Source organism: Bos indicus x Bos taurus, chromosome 5 (genome assembly GCF_003369695.1).
Source record: "Bos indicus x Bos taurus breed Angus x Brahman F1 hybrid chromosome 5, Bos_hybrid_MaternalHap_v2.0, whole genome shotgun sequence".
Taxonomy (NCBI): Eukaryota; Metazoa; Chordata; class Mammalia; order Artiodactyla; family Bovidae; genus Bos; species Bos indicus x Bos taurus.
Window position 1 is genome coordinate 104,142,285 of NC_040080.1, and position 22,380 is coordinate 104,164,664.

General features: G+C 34.5%; 1 protein-coding gene across 2 annotated transcripts in view; it reads left to right on the top strand.

Moving 5' to 3' along the window:
* MGAT4C (MGAT4 family member C) overlaps positions 1–22,380 on the top strand; it is a 772,354-nt gene that overhangs the window by 347,277 nt on the left and 402,697 nt on the right. For both annotated transcript variants that reach the window (XM_027543212.1, XM_027543214.1), the window contains exon 2: positions 3,608–3,668. The gene's annotated coding sequence lies outside the window, so the exon portion shown is untranslated. The remainder of the gene's footprint in view (positions 1–3,607; positions 3,669–22,380) is intronic.

The window sequence follows — 22,380 nt, forward strand, 5'->3', positions numbered from 1 at the left end:
TTATATCTCTCTAAGCTCCAGGTACTCTAAAACTACTCTATTACAGCACTATTCACACAGGGCTTAAGGATAAAAGTTCTGGATCCAGACTATCTGGTTTGAATCTGTGCTCTCCATATGCTATGTGGATTGGGCAAATTACTGAACTTCTGTTTGCTCTAATTTTTTCATGTGTAAGAGAAGAATAACAATATTATCTATAAATGAATTCATACATGTAAGTAGCAAAAAGCAGTATCTGATAAATAAATATGCTAAAATACATATTTTTTTAAATTTTATTTTATTTTTAAACTTTACATAATTGTATTAGTTTTGCCAAATATCAAAATGAATCCGCCACAGGTATACATGTGTTCCCCATCCTGAACCCTCCTCCCTCCTCCCTCCCCATACCATCCCTCTTGGTCGTCCCAGTGCACTAGCCCCAAGCATCCAGTATCGTGTATCGAACCTGGACTGGCAACTCATTTCTTACATGATATTTTACATGTTTCAATGTCATTCTCCCAAATCTTCCCACCCTCTCCCTCTCCCACAGAGTCCATAAGATAAAATACATATTAACTCTTTCTCTTATGATTACTATTGCATTTTAGATATACTGGAGATGACATATGATTTGTGTGACGAAACAAACTCCCCTTATAAAACATACCAGCTGACAATCACAAAGACATCTACTACGTAGTTCATCCAAACAGAGAGTACAGCATTCACTTTTCAACTTAGAAACATTCTTCTAACTAATCAGAATGCTAGTTCAAAATGTAAACTTGATCATAGTTCTCTATTTTTAAAATGCTTCAGTTTCGCTTTTCTTTAGAAAATTCTCTGACTCTTGACTGGCCCTCATCATTGATATCATCATAGATGACTATCATTGTCTTTTTCATCATCATCACCATTGATCATTTTCATGTCCTAAAGCTTGTGCTGGGTTTCCGTGGTGGCTCAACTGGTAAAGAAGCTGCCTGCAATGCGGGAGACCTGGGTTTGATACACGGATTGGGAAGATCCCTTGGAGAAGGGAAAGGCTACCGACTCCAGTGTTCTGGCCTGGAGAATTTCATGGACTGTATATCCATGGGATCACAAAGAGTCAGACATGACTGAGCAACTTTCACTTTCAAGGCTTGTACTAAATATTTTATCTACAATTTTTCTTTTAACCCTCACAAAATCTCATGAAGTGAATATTTTTAATATATTCATTTATGAAATGGGGAAACTGAGGGTAAGAGAATTTAGACTACTTGCATAAATCATATAATTTACAAGAGATAGAGACAGATTTCAAAGCCTGAGAGTCTGATACCAGAGCCCTTGCCATTGAACTTAAGTTGTATTACCTCTCATAACATGTTGATTAGAAGAAAAATGAACTATATGATTAAATACCTTTTCTTATCTTCTTTTTGCTACATCTCAGCCTCATTTCCTGCCCCCTCCTACATCACTGTGTACAATGCAGACCTTCTGATGTTATTTTCTTTGCACTGAAATGTTTATTTTGTCTCTCAACTTTCACACATGCTGGACTCTCTTCCCGGGGCATTTTCCCTTGTGCAATTTCTCTGAATGATACCTCATCTTCTATGAAGTAAAAACTTCAATGGCACTTGTTCTGTTACACTTTTTATTATCTACGCCACGTGGCTCAGACAGTAAAGTGTCTGCCTGCAATGCAGGTGACCTGTGTTCCATCCCTGAGTCAGGAAGTCCTGGAAAAAGAAATGATAACCCATTCCAGAACTCTCGCCTAGAAAATCCCATGGATGAAAGAGCCTGTTAGGCTAAAGTCCATGGGGTTGCAAAGAGTCGGACATGACTGAGCAACTTCACTTTCTTACCACTTTTATATGGTGCCCCATTCTGTTCACACAGTTATAGTTTGATCACATTCTAAGAATCAATTTAGATATCTCAGTTTCCCAACTAGGCTGTAGGTTCTATTAAGACAAGTAAGTGTCCACCTTCTATACCACTGAATTACTACTGTATTGGCACATAATAAATGCTTGAGGATAAAAAGGGAAATGCAACAGATGGAGTTAGACAAGGAAGACTTTCTTCAGACTATTGCAAAAGGGGGAGATATTGAACTTAATTAAGTCTGCTGAAATACAGGGTAAGGACTTTTTAAAGGTTGGGATGAGCTGGTGAAAAACTACTAGAAGATGTTGAGAGGTTAGTCAATGTGGTGAGGTCATTTGTGCTCGTCACTACTGCTTATTATTGGGCTCAGATCCACATGTAAAAACTGGGCGATAGAGGTGCTATCTTTCTTGATGATTACATCTCAAAAGAATGGCTCCTAAGTCTTTGAGAAAGACATTCCTGGGTTGTTAAAACTGGTGAGACATTGGGAAAAGATCTCAAAGGGCCAGAGCAATAATTCACAACTGCAAGCTTAAAGTAAATGCTCTGAGAAAAGGGAGGTCAGGAAGAAACTTGTGTAAAGTTTAGTGAAGCCAAGGGGAATTGTAAGGCCAGCTTAGTCAAGATCTACTTGTTAAATAAATGGATAATAAATCAGAAATTTTGACCACTCCATCCTACAGTTAAAAAAAAGAAAAGTGTGACATGTATTGATTGATAACTTTTACATGACTTTGTATTTATAGAGTTTAGATACACACATGACATTTGCTTTTAAAATATTCAAACTAATTGTTCTGATTACATTTGCATATTTTTCTAAGTCATAAAAATAAACTAACATTATTATAATACAGTACTTCACAAGTAGATTAATGTTTTGGTTGAATATTTTAGTTCTCAAATACTGTAGTTTCTAAGAAATTACTGATGATGTTAGAGTGCATTGTAAGTAAATAACTCAACATAAACAAAGTCCTTGGTTAGAGCACAAATAATTTTAAATGGTATTTAATATTGCTTAAATTATTGTGGCTGTAAAGAACATACATCTAATCTAATTAAACCTGTGTAATTTCAAAGAAGGTAAACTTAATAGCTACATTAATATTCCCCAAAGTGTCATTAAATATGGTATTGGTTATGTTTTCAAAGTAGCTTTGCTTTCATTTTTTGGACATTAAGAATTTTATGAATCATTTGAAGTATAGGATAGCAGTTAATTTAATTTAGCTATATATATCATATTGCTCAGTTTAGTTCAATAGCTCAGTCATGGCCGACTCTTTGGGACCCCATGAACTGCAGCATGCCGGACTTCCCTGTCCATCACCAACTCCCAGAACCTGCTCAAACTCATATTGTACATTCTTTAAATCATATGTTGTTGTTTATTTTTTTTCCTTTCCAGCATCACCCTTTTCTCTCCCAATTCCAGAAGCCCAACCATGTGCATGTTTATAGAGGTTAATCTCAGACTTGAATTTCATTAACTGACCATACCCATAGTTGAGTTTCTACAGTAATGAGTTCATTGGGCAGAAATTTTACAAAGGTATGGGGGGAAGGGAGGGGTAAACATTATCTACATTTGAAAGGACCAAATTTACAAATTAGTAGCTTTAATGAAATTTTTTTCTCCTTGACTAACTGGGGGTTTATTTGCATGCATTCTAAGTGGCAGTGCATGGGAAACTAAGATTTTTGTTATTTTGGTTTAACACAGACTCACCCAGAAAGCACAACCCTAATTTTGCATGAGAAGGACCATCGACAGAACCTAAAACGTGAGTCCTGCTGATTTATACTATTGAATTCTATGCTATATTACTGCCCTTGTAATAAGACATGGCACTTATGAAGATATATAATGAGAGTCTTGATTTAAGTGTTAAGTCTGGACTATAAGAGGTATAGAAAGTAAGAACTGATATGTCTTCATATCAATTTAAGGAATTCTAGTAATCAGTAGATACTTAACTTTGAATAAGATAATATATTTGTGCTTTCATTGATATTTAATTTAAAGCATATAGCTTTATATAGTTTTAATAGTCCAATTTATTTATGGCTGATAAAATATATAAATATATTCCATTACAAATAAACATTTCCCATGCTATTTTATGCATAAATTATTTTTTCATCATCTCTATGATTATTATCCCTAAGTACTTAGAGTATATATTTAGTGTCTCAGATTTTCTCTGAGTTTTTTCAAATGGAATAAGGAGTTGTTTCAAGATAAAAAAGATAGGTGCATCTTTCTTCCTTGTTCGGCCACAGATCTTTGAGTTACTGACTAACTGTTGGCATCTCTTCTCCTGTTGGCTTCTGATAAGTCGTCTTTGATAACCGGCTGTTTTTTCTTGCACTTTGCCATGGCTACAACTCTAGGGTATCAGAACTGTCAAAAATAAAAGTAAAGAGGAGAGGCACAGAGCTTATGAAAGTTAGAGAAGACCTAAGGCCTGGTATCAGCTGATGAATTTCTCAGCTGGCAGGTAGTTTTCACTTTGCCCCATTTGCTGTCACAGTGTACAGTACCTGAAATAATAAGGGAATCTTTCTGCCAATAATGGACGATGGGGGCTGTTTGCTTTGTGAGAATCTGCCAAGGCAACATGCCATGTGGCTTTATCTTTGAAAGTGAGCGTGAAACAAGCTTGCCTGGCTGCAGATAAGCGACTTAGAAGGAATCCTATTCAGATGTACCTGTCACTAATTTATCTGGAGGTTTTGTGATTCATACATACTGCTCTGTGTGCGATGAAGCATTAAATTGGTTTCCTCCGGGAGCAGGTCACATTCAGGGGTCGTCAGACCTGTGCTATGGGATGGTGCATGCTTGATTCATATAACCTCTCACTACTGAATTTTTATCTGTTAGAAGGCTGGTAGTGTGAACATATGTTAGATGATCTCTTGCAAAATTTCAACATCAAAGAGACGGACAAAAATTTATCTATTAATATGCAAGTGTTTGTAACAAAAAATTAATCAACCTTTCTGCTGTTAGCACAGTCATTTATTCTGATAATTGAGTACAGGTATGTTTCCCTATAATAGCCTTACTCTTGATGAGTGTATTTCTGTGGCTCCTTTATTTATTGAAACACAGGGATGTGTACTTAACTGCATTACTGTATAGTTAAAAAAAAAATGCACAGTTGATTTGCAACAGGTCTCATGAAAGAAAGACTTTAGGAAACAAAGAGTTTTCCCATTTAAAATATTGTTTTCTACTGTGGCAATTCTACCTTATTACTCTATATATTTTGAAAGAAAATGGCATAACTTGGAAAATGAGAGAGATAGTATTTCAAGAACAAAACCAAAAAACCCCATTCTTCGTTTTATTATTTCCATGATGGGGTACATAAAACTAAAGCCTAATATCTTCCCTTGGGTTTTTAACTGTGCTCCATTTTGTGTAAAATTAAGTCAATAAATGACAAAGAAGTAGTCAAATGAGAGCAAACTGTGAAATCTTTCTAAAGTGTTTTTAGCATGCATGGCAACAGTCTTAACAGTGTGTAAATTGGCAATATAAATTGATAGGTTTTATTTTTTTAATTTAAAACTGTTTCTTCTGTATCACAATTCAAAAAAAAAGAACAAAAAGCTTGATCATTTCATGAAGTAGCAAAATGAAAGCTCTTACAACTGAATGAACATGATGACTTTATGCTACCTTTTTATGGTATAAGTCTTTTGATTTTGTCCTAGTTGTAAACATGTGGAACATTTAATAATAAAACTGGAATTTTCTTATTAATGAGTTAAAACATAATTAGGCTATTACTGTAGGAACCAATAGGTCATTTATGCATAATTCATAATATTCAAATAAAATATTCTTCAAACTTCACAGTCCTCAAATTCAGCTGTGATCTTAAAATCTTGTAAGGCCTCCTAATAAACAGGAGTGTTAAATAAATATATTTAAGAATATTATTTTAAGATTTCAAAATAGTCTACTAAGCACTTTGGGGGGGGAAAAGAAAGAAAAGTAGTTCATGAAATTAAGGAAAAAAATGCTATTATACTATAAACAAAGTACACATGATTATGCATGTTTCTGCTCCCTTCTCCCCATTCTATTTTGTCTATAGACAATAAAACAATGTGTAAACTTTTAATTTCCCATATGTTTATTAAAATCTATTATATGCCTCTCTATGAGATATTTTCTTAATTTCTTTGAAGAAAAATCTTTTAAAGTACAGACTAAATTCACATTACTTTGAGAGTAATTAAAATGAACCATTTTGTTAGAGACATTTAAAGGATCTAACAAGCATTTTGCTGCTTAGATTATAATGGTAATTTTAGACATTTTTCTGTATCTATCATCAGTTTTTCCTCTGTCCTGTTTTTGTAATTAATTTTTTAATGATATATTTCAGGTGTACAGAATTATAATTTAACATCTCTATACACAACAGAGAAATCACCACCAGAAGTCTAATTATAATCCTACTCCACTCGTTGACCCTGATTTGCTTATTTTGCCTAGTCTCAAATTCCTTCCCCTTAGATAATTACTAATCTTATCTCTGTATCTATGTGTTTATTTATTTTTTTTAGATTTGACTTATAAGTGAAATCACAAGATACTTGTATTTTTTTGTCTGAGTTATTTCACTTAGCATTATTCCTTTAAGGTTCATCCATGTTGTGGCAAGTGGAAGGATTTCATTCTTTTTATGGCTGAGTAGTATTCTATTGCATAAATATACCACAGCTTCTTTATCTATTCTTTTATTTATGGACACTTATGTTGTTTCCACATCTTGACTATTTTAAATAATGGTGCAGTGAGCATAGGGGTATGTATATCTTTTTGAATTAGTATTTCCTTGTTGCCCAGAAGTGGAATAGCTGCATCATATTATAGTTCTATTCTTAATATTTTGAGGAATCTCCATAACTGTTTTCCATGACTTCACTATTTGATAGTCCTATCTACAGTGTATGAAGATTCCTGTTTCCTACATACTCTCCAACATTTGTTATTTCTTATCTTCTCAATAATAGCCACACTTTTTGTCTATTCTTTATGTGGTAATTCCCCATATTTCAGACTCTGCTTACACAACTTTAATGTATCTCTTCAAAAAAATATTTTCTAATAGTCTAATCTAGTCTTAATCTCTTATAGACTTCTTTGATCTCATAACATTTGCCATAATATTTAAGTATTTCCCCTATATTTTATAAATATGAATTATATAGATAATATGCTATATATATTGAGAGCAAAAGAATATTATATACTTGTTTGTATCTCTTCTACAAAACTAAGTATAATTTCAAGTGTCTAGGATAGTGCCTTGATATAATAAACAGTCAATAAAATTTGTTGAGTGAATAAAGTCATATCATAAAACAAAATAATTCCATAAATAAGAATATAAGAAATATAATGTATATATTATATACATAGTAAAAAAGTTATATAATTACTGGTTTATTTAACAAAATAACTTCAAATTCATATCCTATACAAATACAGAAGTTGGCAAGCTTGACACAGTACCTTCCACACAACACAACTGAAGCCTACAAAAACCTATTAGATATTACTGCCATGGAATCCATAGCTAGTATTGTCTTAGAATAATTACAAATTTTTCTCTGGCTATTTTTAAAATAGTTTAAAGAGAAGCAAAAATATCTATGATTTTTAGAAACACCCATTTATTTTACAAGCACTTATTGAGAATCATCTATGTGTGAAACTGTGCAGAGGTCTAGGAGATTTATTATTGTAAATGGTTAACTCTCACCTCATGAAATCAATATTTATAGTCAGAAAATTCCATTTATACTTTTAAAAATATTGTAGAACAGAAGTTGAAAATGTTAATAACATTCGGCAGAATTAGAGTTCATTTTCAGCTGAGGGAAATAACACCAGCGTATTGCAGAGGTTGATTTGACACTAATCTTTGAAGAAAGCTGAAGGAATTCTTGGCACAGGGAATAGCATAAGAAGAGGCACATAGAAGGTGTTTTGTAAGAATTAGTTGCTCATTTCACCAGGTATATCAACTAAATGTAAGGGATATATTAAGTTGTTTGGTAGATGTTATGGATCGAAGTTATATCTGAAAGTAGATTAGGACAAGATTGTGGAAGATTAAACATTAGTTTAAGAGATAAGGATTTTGTTGGCATATAGTTATGTCCTTGGATCATGTTCAATCTCTTATTATCTTAGAAGCATATAAAAAATAAGAATGTGATTATTTTGAATGATAGTTTACACAGAAGAATTTGGCATTAGGTAATATAAGATCTCCCTTTTGTTTGTGCTGTACATTTGTATACATGCACATATTTACATGTATGCCCTAACACACACAGTGGGGTTTGTCTGTCTGCATGTCTGAATAGATAAATGTGCACCACTTAATCTGGCTTTATTTGACAAAATACATTAGAGGAGAAGTCAGTGTCATGTATAGAAATTACTAATGACTTTAACAAATACTCAATAAACTCATAAAGCAAGGAAACATGAAATAAAACAGCAGTAATTAAAGGCTTCCCTGATTGCTCAGCAGTAAAGAATCTGCCTGCAATGCCAGAGATGCAGGTTCAATCCTTGGGTCAGGAAGATACCCTGGAGAAGGAAACGGCAACCTACTCCAGTATTCTTGCCTGGGAAATCCTGTGGACAGAGGAGTTGGCAGGCTGTGGCCCATGAAGTCACGGAAGAGTTGAAGAAAACTTAGTGACTAAACAACAAACAAATGAAGGGCATATCTTTCAGAGAAACACTTGGGGGAAAACTCATAAGAATGATAACTTGTAAAATATTAATAAGAAAAGAGAAACCAAGTGTCTTTTTACACTCTAACTGATGTTTTATTTATTTGTTTTACTTTTTATTGGAGTATAGTTGATTTACAATATTGTGTTGGTTTCAGGCATATGGCAAGTGAATCAGTTATACATATACATATAACCATTCTTTTTTAAGATTCTTTTCCCATATAGGCCATTAAAGAGTATTAAGTTGAGTTCCCTGTGGTCTACAGTAGGTCCTTATTAGTTATCAGTTTTAGTGTATATATGTCAGTCAATCCCAATCTCCCAATTTATCCCTCCCACCCTTATGCCTTAGTAACTGTAAGTATATTTTCTATATCTGTGACTCTACTTTCTGTTTTATAAATATATTCATTTGTGCAAAAGTCAAAGTGTTCAATTAGACCTTGATGATTAAAAAACCAAGATACTTGTAACTGATTACTTCCCTAAATGCATTCTTCATAGCACATACAATGCAAGATATAAATAGGAATTTTGTGATTATTTTCTTTTTTGTGATTGATAATTTCAAATAAACTTGGCAAATATTGTATCAAGTACCTGTTTTAGAAATGAAAAATCACAATAGCCTACTAAAACTATGACAAATTCTTGCATTAATAAATTTGTTGGTGTTTAACTCAGTATTTACCAAATTAGTTCAACTAGGTAATCCTTATTTCAAGGCCATGATCTTTCCATGATTCTATGTTGCCTCAATACAAATTTACAGTATCATTTTCTGAAAGCATTTGCAGTAGGAAAGTAAATGCAATCTTTATTTTTTGTTATTTTTTAACTATTTAAGAATCTTGGCATATTTCAAGATCACAAAGTTATTCTCCATATTTTCTCCTAAAATTTTTTTACTGCTAGCTTTATGTTTAGTCCTATGAACCAGCTAAATAACTTTTGTATTGAGAAAGTAGAGATCAACAATAATTTTTAAATACAAATATCCAGTTAATTCCAGCATCATTTCATAAATACTTTTCTTCCCCATTGAGTTAGCTCAGGCCTTGTTCCAAAATTAATTGAAAATAACTGAGATTTTTATTGTTCTATTGATCTTTTTGTGTATTATTAAATTCTTAAAATATGCTATGGACATACTGCAGATTAACAGCAAGTTTTGAAATGTTAGTATAACTCTACCAAATGTTTTCATTTTCAAGATTATTATGAGTATTCCAGATTCTTTTCCATTTCATCTTAGAATTAGTTAATATTCCCTTGATATTTTGACTGAAATTGTATTAAAGCTAACAAATCAGAAAAGCTGACATCTTAAAAATATTAAGTGTTCTCATTTATAAAGATAACATAGCTCTCCCTTTATTTAGGTCTTATTTTATTTCTCTCTGAAGCAGTTCCTACTTTTCATAAGAGAGATCCTACACATATTTGTTAGATTTATTTCTACTTCATATATGTTGATACTATCATTAATGGAAACATTTTAAAAAGTTTATTTCTCATTGCTAGTATATAGAAATATATGCAATCATTTTTTATACCAATCTGTATCCTGTGAGCTTGCTAAATTTACTTATTACTCCAAATAATTACTCTAAGTAGATTCTGGAGGCTTCTCTGTAAACACAGGCATATTATCTGATATTAAGTTTTTTATGCCAACTTTTGTATTTTTATTTCTTTGTCCAATTTAGCTAGGACTTCCATTACAACATTAAGCAGAAATTATGAAAACAAATTTTTTAGTAGTATTCTAAATGGTAGAAGAGAAACACTAAAAATATGATTTTAGTTTTCACATATATTCTTAATGGGATTGAGAGTTCTACTCTCTTTCTTGTTGTTTGGTCATCAAGTCAGGTCCAACTCTTTGCAACCCCGTGGACTGCAGCATGCCAGGCTTTCCTGTCTTTCACTATCTCCTGGAGCTTACTCAAACTCATGTTCATTGAGTCCATGATGCCATCCAACCATCTCTTCCTCTGTCACCCCCTTCTTATGCTGCCCTCTGTCTTTCCCAGCAGCACATATATTTTTGATGAGATGGAGAGAGTTCTGCTGTCTTCCTAGGGTTTGATATTTGGCAAAACTAATACAATTATGTAAAGTTTAAAAATAAAATAAAATTAAATAAATAAATAAATAAAAGGCTTTATCATGAATGAGTGCTGCATTTGAAATATTTTTTTCTGCACTTTTTTGGACGATCTTATTATTTGTCTTCTCTATATTATATATATGGCAAGTTCCACTGATTAATTTCTGAATGCTAAACCAGTCTTGCATTCCTGGAATATATTCCAATTGATTATCATGCTTCATATCCTTCAGCCTCCTTCATATATATGACTGGACATGATTTGCTAATACTGTCTTTAAAAATTTTGTGTTTATATTTACAAGAAATACTGGATTATTAATTCCTTTCAAGTCTTTATATCTTTTGGTGTCAAAATATAAAATAAGCTTTGAAAGGGTTTCTTTTCCTCTATTTTCTAAGTTTCTGTTCTATTTCTTCTTCAAGTAATTGATAAAATTCACTGGAATAGCTAAAGAGCTATTTTAATAGCTTAGAATTTTCTTTATGGAAAAGTTTTGAAATGTAATTTCCTCAGTGTGTTTGTGTGTTCAGTGGCTCAGTTGTGTCTGATTCTTTGCAACCCCAAGGACTGTAGCCCAACAGGCTCCTCTGTCAATGGGATTCTCCAGGCAAGAATACTGGAGTAGGTTGCCATTTCCTACTCCAAATTTCCTCAATAGATAAAGGGATATTCAGTTTATCTTTATTAATTTACATCAGTTATGGCAATTTATGTCTTTCAGAAAATTTTCCTATTTTTTTCTAAATCATTGCATCTATTTATATAAAATTATTCATAAAATACTATTTTGAAATATTATAAAATTTTATTGCTGGTTAATCTGTAGTATTATTTGCCTCATTCTTAATATTGTTATTTTGAATTTACCCTTCTTTGTTTTCCACAAATATGGGTAATGATATAATAATTTTATTAACCTTTTCAAATATCTTTAACTTTGTTGATTTTTAAACACTTTTTATTTTCAAATTCATTGATATTAATTTTCCTTTCTTTTAATCTTTTTGAATTTTAAAAAGGTTTTGTTTTCCATCTTTTAAATGTAGGAGATTAGATTATTATTTCTGTACTTCACCAATTTAAACATACCATATTTTCTCCATGTGCTGCTTAAACTGTTACATGACTTTTGGCATGGTCTGCTTTCATTAGTGTACAGTTTGAAATGACATCCAAATTCTTTGTTTTCTTCTTTGAACTGTGGATTATTTGCAAGTTTAATCTGTAATTTCTAATTATTTGGAGTTTTTTTTTTTTTTGGTTCCTAATTAATAGCTTTGTGGTAAAATAGTATACTGTACACTCTTTAATTATTTGAAGTTTATTGGGAGTTGTTTTATAGTCCACTATATGGTGATTGCTCTATGTACTAAAAAGAATATATATCTCACAGTTTGGGAAATAGTGCTTTAATATCAATTAGTTAATATAAGCTGATAATTTTATAGGTTGATTTTTTTTATGTTGCTTTCAATTATCAAAACTGTTAAAATCTCCATGCAAAAGTATATTTCTTCAATTCTTTCAATTTTTGTCCCATGTATTTCAAAATTTTGCTATTAAGTACATATATAATTGAGTTTGTTATGTCTTCTAAATGAATTGACCCCTTTTATCACTATGAAATATTTCTTTGGTGTCTGTTAATCCTCTGTCTTAATGTCTACTTTGTCTATAATTTTTTCTCATTAAGTACAGGTAGGAAATTAAAAAAAAAAAAACAAACTTAAAGTGTTCCATTTTCAAGAGTGTCTGGTTTTGAGTGGAAAAATTACTTCCAGCCAAACTTGCCTCACAGCTTACTGATGTAGTAACAGTAAGGGTTCCAAAACTGAAAAGTTCTGGCAAACAAAGGGTGGGTAGGATACCTAGGATTTTCACAGGGGCTCATTCTATTGGTGAATTCAAAACATAAGCATGGGAGTAGGTACTCAGGAAAGGAGGAAACAAGATGTCAAGGAGAAGCCAGTCCATAAAGAGGGAGCAAATAAACCTACGTGACATCGGGAAGATCATTAATTCCATAGTACTGAGCCAGTGAGGGACTGAGGACGGACTTGAATGCTAGGGTAGAAATTGCTTATTGAAGGACTCAGTGTGCCTGCCCATCAAACACCAGGTCCTGGAAGGCAGTTATTAAAGCCTTGCTTCCCGCTTCACTTCAACTTCAAGTCCATTCTCTGGGTTTCAGCTGGTGGGCTTTATTTCCCACAATGAATACTAAATAATCAAAGCATTAACTGAAAAAATTCTTATAGTAATTATAGTATTATAATAATTACTAATTATAAATTAAAATATTTGTTTAAAATTTTTCCAATTTGATTCAATAGTTTTTTAATACTCACCCACAGTAATTGAATTAAAAACACCACCCAGACATTATTTTATGCAGAAAGGCATTTGAAAGATGACAAGATAAAAATTAAGTCAGGGTATGCATATCATATTTAAATGAGAGACTTTAAGGCATGAGTAAATAATTGAAAGCCATATTTTGAAATCTGCAACTAATAGGGACATTATAGGTCAATGTTTCACTTTACACATTGAAAAAATAATTCTGTGAGAAGCCAGAATCTAGTTTCAAACACAAATATCATTAAGGTCTAGAGTATCAATATTCTTTGTTCTACAAACTATTCGTATAAGGTCCTTGTGGAGACATCAAAACTGAAAGAAAGTAATAAAGGTTTAAAATATTTACTGATAATAGGAAAATGGAAAATATCAATGTAATACTATCCTTAACCAAGTTCCTAAATCTTCAAAGCCATCATCTTTTCAGTTATAAAAATGATCATAATTCCTAAAGGAAACATCTCTATCCTCATGTTTCCTTCTAGCTTGGGGAGAAAAAAAAGACTGATTTCAATTTGGGTGTCATTGACTCAGAGCAAAATATTCTCTAGAGTAATAGAGTAAGTGCTTAATTGTATAATGGAAAAGTGAGAAGAGAATAGCCAGAATAAATACCATTCATGTTAAACAGCAAAATATTGTTCTAGGAGACTAGACATACTTGTGTGATTATATACATAGAAGGAAAAAGAGCTATTTAGGCTATGTCCTCGTTCTTCAATGTTCACTCCCAATGTAATTATTCTTACCTTTTGTACCTTAGACCATGACTCCTATGCCCTTTAATTTAAAAAGTATATGTCAAAATCTTCATTATATTAATTATTTTAATAGGGTATGGAAGGGTTACTTAATCACACACACACAAAGACATGTAAGGGAAAATTTTTGGCAGAAAACAATTAGATTGAAATGCCAAGTTAAGCACTGCATTAGGATTGTGGCATTTAGCTCAGTTCTGTTCAGTCTCTCAGTCGTGTCCGACTCTGTGGTCCCATGGACTGAAGCACACCAGCCTTCCCTGTCCATCACCAACTCCCAGAGGTTACTCAAACTTATGTCCATCAAGTCGGTAATGCCATTTAACCATGTCATTCTCTGCCGTTGCTTTCTCCTCTTGCCATCAATCTTTCCCAGCATCAGGGTCTTTTCAACGAGTCAGTTCTTCGCATAGGTGGCCGAGTATTGGAATTTCAGGTTTAACATCAGTCCTTTCAATGAATATTCAGGATTGATTTCCTTTAGGATGGACTGGTTGGATCTCCTTGCTGTCCAAAGGAATCTCAAGAGTCATCTCCAACACCACAGTTCAAAAGCATCAATTCTTCGGTGCTCAGCTTTCTTTATAGTCCAACTCTCACATCCATACATGACTACTGGAAAAACCATAGCCTTGACTAGACAGACCTTTGTTGGCAAAGTAATGTATCTCCTTTTTAATATGCTGTCTAGGTTGGCCATAACTTTTCTTCCAACGAGCAAGCATCTTTTAATTTCATGGCTGCAGTCACCATCTGCAGTGATTTTGGAGTCCAAAAAAATAAAGTCTGCCACTGTTTCCCCATCTATTTCCCATGAAGTGATGGGACCAGATGCCATGATCTTCGTTTTCTGAATGTTGAGTTTTAAGCCAATTTTTTCATTCTCCTCTTTCAGTTTCATCAAGAGGCACTTCAGTACCTCTTCACTTTCTGCCATAAAGGTGGTGTTATCTGCGTATCTGAGGTTATCGATATTTATTTTGGCAATCTTGATTCCAGTTTGTACTTCATCCAGCCCAGCATTTCTCATGATGTACTCTGCATACAAGTTTAATAAGCAGGGTGACAATAAACAGTCTTGTTGTACTGCTTTCCCTATTTGGAACCAGTCTGTTGTTCCATGTCCAATTCTAACTGTTGCTTCCTGACCTGCATACAGATTTCTCAAGAGGCAGGTCAGGTGGTCTGGTATTCCCATCTTTTGAAGAATTTTCCACAGTTTGTTGTGATCCACACAGTCAAAGGCTTTGGCATAGTCAATAAAGCAGAAATAGATGTTTTTCAGGAACTCTCGTGCTTTTTCAGTGACCCAGTAGATGTTGGCAATTTGATCTCTGGTTCCTCTGCCTTTTCTAAATCCAGCTTGAACATCTGGAACTTCACAGTTCAGGTACTGTTGAAGCCTGGCTTGGAAAATTTTGAGTATTACTTTACTAGCATGTGGGAAGAGTGCAATTGTGCGGTAGTTTAAGCATTCTTTGGCATTGCCTTTCTTTGGGATTGGAATGAAAACTGACCTTTTCCAGTCCTGTGGCCACTGCTGAGTTTTCCAAATTTGCTAGCATATTGGGTGCAGCATTTTAACACCATCATCTTTTAGGATTTGAAATAGCTCAACTGGAATTCCATCACCTCCACTAGCTTTGTTCATAGTGATGCTTCGTAAGGCCCACTTGACTTCACATTCCAGGATGTCTGGCTCTAGGTCAGTGATCACACCATCATGATTATCTGGGTCGTGAAGATCTTTTTTGTACAGTTCTTCTGTGTATTCTTGCCACCTCTTCTTAATATCTTCTGCTTCTGTTAGGTCCATACAATTTCTGTCCTGTATTAAGCCAATCTTTGCATGAAATGTTCCCTTGGTATCTCTAATTTTCTTGAAGAGATCTCTAGTCTTTCCCATTCTGTTGTTTTCCTCTATTTCTTTGCATTGATCACTGAGGAAGGCTTTCTTATCTCTCCTTGCTATTCTTTGCAACTCTGCATTCAAATGGGTATACCTCTCCTTTTCTCTATTGCCTTTCACTTCTCCTCTTTTCTCTGATATATTTAATGCAGTGCATTAGTGTTGTATTTAGCTGAAGCTACCCCTCTCCATTCTTTATCATATTTCATTACCTTGTTCTTACATTTTTTTTTTTTTTATGACTTGACTTATATGTTATCTCTTCTGGGCTTTCCCTGAACACCAAGCTAGAGTCAAACTTCCTTCTGGTTGTATGCATAGCACCTTGAGATTTTCCCCATTATAACACATTTCAGAGTAAAAATAAGGCTCAGTGGTATGTCTATAATTTTTAAAACATTGTATACTCACTAAAGAGTATAGTACCTGATACACAGAAAACCACTGCTAGAAAATGGTTATGTTTTATACATCTTAAGCTTCACTGTAGAAAGTTGACTCATTTCATTTTGTTTCTGTGCTGGTAATGACTAGTATCTTATAAACACAAAAAATGCTTAAAAAGGAAATTTTAGATAAAGATGGTAGACTGGACACTTACCTCTGCTTTTTTCCCATCCTCAAACTCTAATGAAATGACAATTTTGTTTTCATTTCAAGACACAGACTTTTAGGTCAGGGAGATTGGGAGTTGAGAACAATGCAACAATACTTTGCAAGCTGGGAAATCTCTGGGTTAGAGGTAAATAACAAACACATCAGAAAAATAAACCTGAAACCAACAATGGGGAAAGGCAAGAACTAATGTAATTGACCTCATCCTGCAGAATTCCCCAAAGTCTTAGTTATTTGAAGCACAAGATATCTCTGACTGTTGGGATAAATGATGGGGTAGGATAGAAGAAAAATTAGAAGTTATTAACACTGAGGAACTGTTAGTTCTCTGAACTGTCTGTGTTTTGAAAATAGCACCCAGTTATTTGTGGCAATGTCTTCATGTCTTTCTAATTAAGTCAGAATTTTAGTTTATTTTGAAATCCTATTTTATTAATCATCTCAATTTCCTCCAGTTTTTGTTTTCATATTTTTTAAAGTTTGATTTTTTAAATCATAATTCTGTTATAGTAGCCATCATGTCCTTGGTTTGGATTAATAACTCAGTGCATGAAACACAAAAGGCTTTATCCAGCACCAGGTGTACTTTGCTCTGAGAGAGAATATATGGCAACTGGCACTAAACAGAGATGAGACTAGGATGAATCAAATGAAGCTTTGAGTGTTGAAGGTATGGGTACAGCAATCAACTCAGTAATCCAAACAAAGTACATTTTAATAAAATATTTTAAAATTAATGCTTAAATCTCAAGTTAACAAAATAATTTTAAAAATAAAGGCAATATAGGTATTATTGATTTTTTTTCTTTTGTTTCAGCTCTAGTATGGTTCAGCACAGGATTGCAATAAAATGTCAGAAGGTAAATGAGAATGGTTTCCAGGAAGAAAAGCAAAGAGACAAAAAAAGTGAGAACTAGAAGAGAAACATTAAGCTAATGAGTGTATTCATCTAGGAGTTCCAACATCTGAATTATTGACTTTCAAAAAAAGAGAAAAAGGATGGGGAAAAGTACTAATAAAATAACTCAGTACAGTTTTCAAAAGTTGAAAAACAATTTCCCACATTACAAGAGTCCACTAACTACTCATTACAGTCGATGATAATAAAAGTGAGTCCAGCCATGGTAAACTTTTAGGAGTATGAAAGTTTGTGCATACTTTTAGGGATGAGGCAGGGCAGTAAAGTTATCAGGTTGAAAACACCAAAACCCGGAAGGGATTAGAATTTTTGAATAGCACTTATTTTCTACCAAATTCAGAGGTTTCCACAAGCCACAATTTTTTTAAGGCAAAGATATAAACATATATCTACAGAAATCTATCTACAGGTGATAAATGTTTGTGATGGAAAGAACAGAATAGTTAATGAATAAGAGCTAGGGAAGGCCCAGCTGTGCAAGTATCAAGATGTTGAAAGAAGCCAAAGGTTAATTTGGTTAAACCCAGACAGTTGGGGGACTCAACTTTCTGGTGCAGGTCCCCCAACCTGGGAAGCCCAGTGCGGGGGTTCTGAGCCTTTGCTCCTCAGGGAAGGCCTCCAGGATTGTGGTACCTTTCCCACCTGTGGGTCACAGCACTGGGAGTGTGAGTCCTGTCCAGAGTGTCTTTGCCCCTCCAGTCCATCTCAGTGTGGCTTTTAAAAAATCTTTAGTTGTGGAATATTTTTTCTGCTAGTCTTCAGGTCATTCTCAGAGATAGTTTCTCCAATTGAAGTTGTCATTTTGGTATTGATTTCAGGTAGGACTAGGGCTTAGGCTCCCAACCAGAGATTAAGGCTGGGTCACGGTGGTGAAAGAATCAAATCCTAGCTGCCCTGGCCCTTCATCTTTGCAAAAAAGAATTTCCACAAAGACAGAAAGTAGTGAAGCAAGTAAAGTATTTGTAAAGAGGAAAAAGAGTATGATACATGGGGATAAGCACATGGACAGACTCAGAGGGAAAATCCCTGAGTTGAGCCCTCGTGGGAGTTTAAATAATTATGTCGGAGAATTTTTTTCTGATTTTCCTTTGGCCAATCATTTTGATTTGCCTGGTTCACAGTTCATTTGGTATATCTCAGGATCCTTCCATGTTTGTGCATGCATCTCTTAGCCAAAATGAATTCTACTGCAAAGGCCTCTGGGTAGAGCATCACTTGACATTGATCCCCCATTGGCTTGCAAGGAGACTTTTCTGCACGTGAATGATTGGGGAGGTCTCCTGATTTGAGGAATGAGAGATATGTGATCTGGGCAGGGCCCTGCTGCTGCTGCTAAGTCGCTTCAGTTGTGTCCGACTCTGTGCAACCCCATAGATGGCAGACCAACAGGCTCCCCCATCCCTGGGATTCTCCAGGCAGGAATACTGGAGTGGGTTGCCATTTCTTTCTCCAATGCATGAAAGTGAAAAGTGAAAGTGAAGTCATTCAGTCGTGTCCAACTCTTAGCGACTCCATGGACTTCAGCCTACCAGGCTCCTCCATCCATGGGATTTTCCAGGCAAGAGTACTGGAGTGGGGGCCATTGCCTTCTCCAGGGCAGGGCCCAACCTCCCTTAATTTTCTGCTATTCTCATCTTGGAATTTCAGTCAATAGAGAATGAATCTCCAATTGCTTTACCCTCATGGGGAAAGGGGCGACATCTGCCTCCTTCCTCAATATGTCCATGGGAGAAGACAAGTCCAGATCTTCCTACTCCCTCAAGTTGTTCTACCCTGCTACTTAGTCTAGAATTCTGTCTGCAAAGTGTCGGTCAAATGTAAGCATAGATTAAATAATTTGTTAAACATTCAAGGTCTCAAAACATTAATTTTCATGCATCATTTCTCAGAAAACTACTAAAGGATGTCGTCCACAAAAACAGTAGTGGATACCAAGAAAGAAATACACAGAGAGAGAGAGAGAAATGAGAGGTTTAAATAAGAGGAAATGGACATTCCCAGCATAATAGTGTAGGGGAAACAAGGAGAACGGCTGTGTGTCAGACACAGAACAGGCCAAATCTGAGCACAGTGGAGATCTCTGTGAAAAATTTCTCCAAAAAGAGAAAACTGATAGAATACCTGCTATGTCAGATCATTTTGAGGGAAGATTTAGACAGCTGGGGGAGAGATTCAGATGAATAAGCAATAATAACAACAAAAATAGCAGCTATAAGAAGTCCAAGCAAACTTACTGCCAGGAAAAATTAAAAAGGTAGGTTACATACAATAAGAAACATTATGTAACTGTGATGTGAATAGTATCTACATGGTCAAAATCTGGGGTTTTTTAAACCTACATTAAAATAAAATAAAATTAGGAGGAAAAAGTAGAAAGGTTGTCCATGGTTATTAGGGTAGGGAGAGGAGAAAGTGCTAAATTCTTTACTGTCCTGATGAGTTGTTGATAGAAGGTACCTAAAATGGAAAACAAAGCAAGAAGTAGCATCAACAGGGCAGTTACAAAAGTTTAAAGTGTTTTCAGGTTTCAGGGGGCTGATGAGGAGGAGGGGTCACTGGTAATTCTATTAGTAAAACAAAAAGTAGAAACTAATTTAATGCCAATCCTTAAACAAATATTTTGATTACTGCCGTAAAATTCACCTGTTGGACTTGTTATTAATACGTTATTTCGGTATGCTTTACAGAGTCATGCATAAACATGAATACACACCCAAATGCATAAACACTTACACTTACAATTGAGCCTGATTAAAATGTTTTCTGGGCTTCCCTGTTGGCTCACCCATAAAGAATCTGCCTACAATGCAGGAGACTCAGGTTTAATCCATGGGTGGGGAAGATCCCTTGGAGGAGGGTCTAGTAATACACTCCAGTATTCTTGCCTGGAGAATCGCATGGATAGGGGAGCTTGGTGGGCTACAGCCCATGGGATTGCAAAGAACCAGACATGACTGGAGCTACTGAGCATGCACGCAAAATGTTTTCTAAGTATTCTTTCAGGTCAGTTCAATTCAGTCGCTCAGTCCTGTCGAACTCTTTGCGACCCCATGGATCGCAGCACGCCAGGATTCCCTGTCCATCACCAACTCCCGGAGTTTACTCAAACTCATGTCCATCAAGTCGGTGTTGCCATCCAACCATCTCATCCTCTGTCATCCCCTTATCCTCCAGCCTTCAATCTTTCCCAGCATCAGGGAAGAAGAACTAAAGTGCCTCTTGATGAAAGTGAAAGGAGAGTGAAAATGTTGGCTTAAAACTCAACATTCAGAAACTAAGATCATGGCATCCGGTCCCATCACTTCATGGCAAATAGATGGGAAAACAGTGGCAGACTTTATTTTGGGAGGCTCCAAAATCACTGCAGATGGTGATTGCAGGCAATGAGTCAGTTCTTCACATCAGGTGGCCAAAGTATTAGAGTTTCAGCTTCAACATCAGTCTTTCCAATGAATATTCAGGACTGATTTCCTTTAGGATGGACTGGTTGGATCTCCTTGCAGTCCAAGGGACTCTCAAGAGTCTTCTCCAACATCACAGTTCAAAAGCATCAATTCTTCAGCACTCAGCTTTCTTTATAGTTCAACTCTCACATCCATACGTGACTACTGAAAAAAAACATAGCTTTAACTAGATGGACCTTTGTTAGCAAAGTAATGTCTCTGCTTGTTAATATGCTGTCTAGGTTGGTCATAACTTTCCTTCAAAGGAGTAAGTTTATTTTAATTTCATGGCTGCAATCACCATCTGCAGTGATTTTGTAGCCTCCCAAAATAAAGTCAGCCACTGTTTCCCCATCTATTTGCCATGAAGTGATGGGACCGGATGCCATGATCTTAGTTTTCTGAATGTTGAGTTTTAAGCCAACATTTTCACTCTCCTCTTTCACTTTCATCAAGAGGCTCTTTAGTTCCTCTTTGCTTTCTGCCATAAGGGTGGTGTCATCTGCATATCTGAGGTTATTGATATTTCTCCCGGCAATCTTGATTCCAGCTTATGCTTCATCCAGTCCAGCATTTTGCATGATGTACTCTGCATATAAGTTAAATAAGCAGGGTATTAACTTAAATTTAAATTAAATTTAATTAAAAAAATAAAATTAAATAGCAGTTACTATTAACTAAATTAAAGATAATTGGATCTATAGTATCAAAATATACATGTCTGTATTTGTCTTCCTACTACAAATAAACGTGTTTGATATTGATCCAATAGCTTCAAATTGTTATTCATACTTGTGTGAGGCATCAGTGAAGCAGACAACATTCATATCAAAATAATTGATCTGCTTCTAAACATCTACTTAGGTCAGAAAAATTGACATTTATCCTATAAAACATATTAGAATAGCTGAAAAAAACTTAAAAACTCTCATCTGGAACTGAACTTGTCATTTTAATACTTCAGAGCTGAATAAAAATCATTAGGAAGTTGTTCTTTGGGGAAAATAAACAATTGTCATTATATTCATAAGACTTCCATCCAAGTGGCTCTAATAAGCCACATCTCCTGAGGATGATACAAGCCAAGTAAATATCTAGACATAAATTTGGTGCAGAGAGCAAATGTTACTGGAAAAGAGACATTGACTGTTTTCCTAATTTGTTTTGCACAAACAGGAAAAAAAAAAAAAAAAGAACAAACCTCATTTGTTTATGGACATGTTCCCAAAGTATTTATTTTCTTACCACTTTACATCCTAATAGAACATTTGAATTTCTATGTGGTACAGTTACTATGTTGCTCATACAATTTTCCCTTTAAAATTCACACTTAATATATTAAGTGGCATATTTGAAACATGCTCTAATTACTCCTGGATTCAGATCACATGTGTAGCAATAAAATCTACTGATGAAAGTTAAAGCAAAAATGAAATAAACATCAAAATCTAACAAAAAACACAATGTATGTAAAATAAATTTTAATCAATAGGTATCTAAAATGCACAAAAGGATGAAAAAATGTAATATAATAGACATATGTATCAGAAACCATTTCTTGATGATACCAGACACACTTATGTTTCCTAAT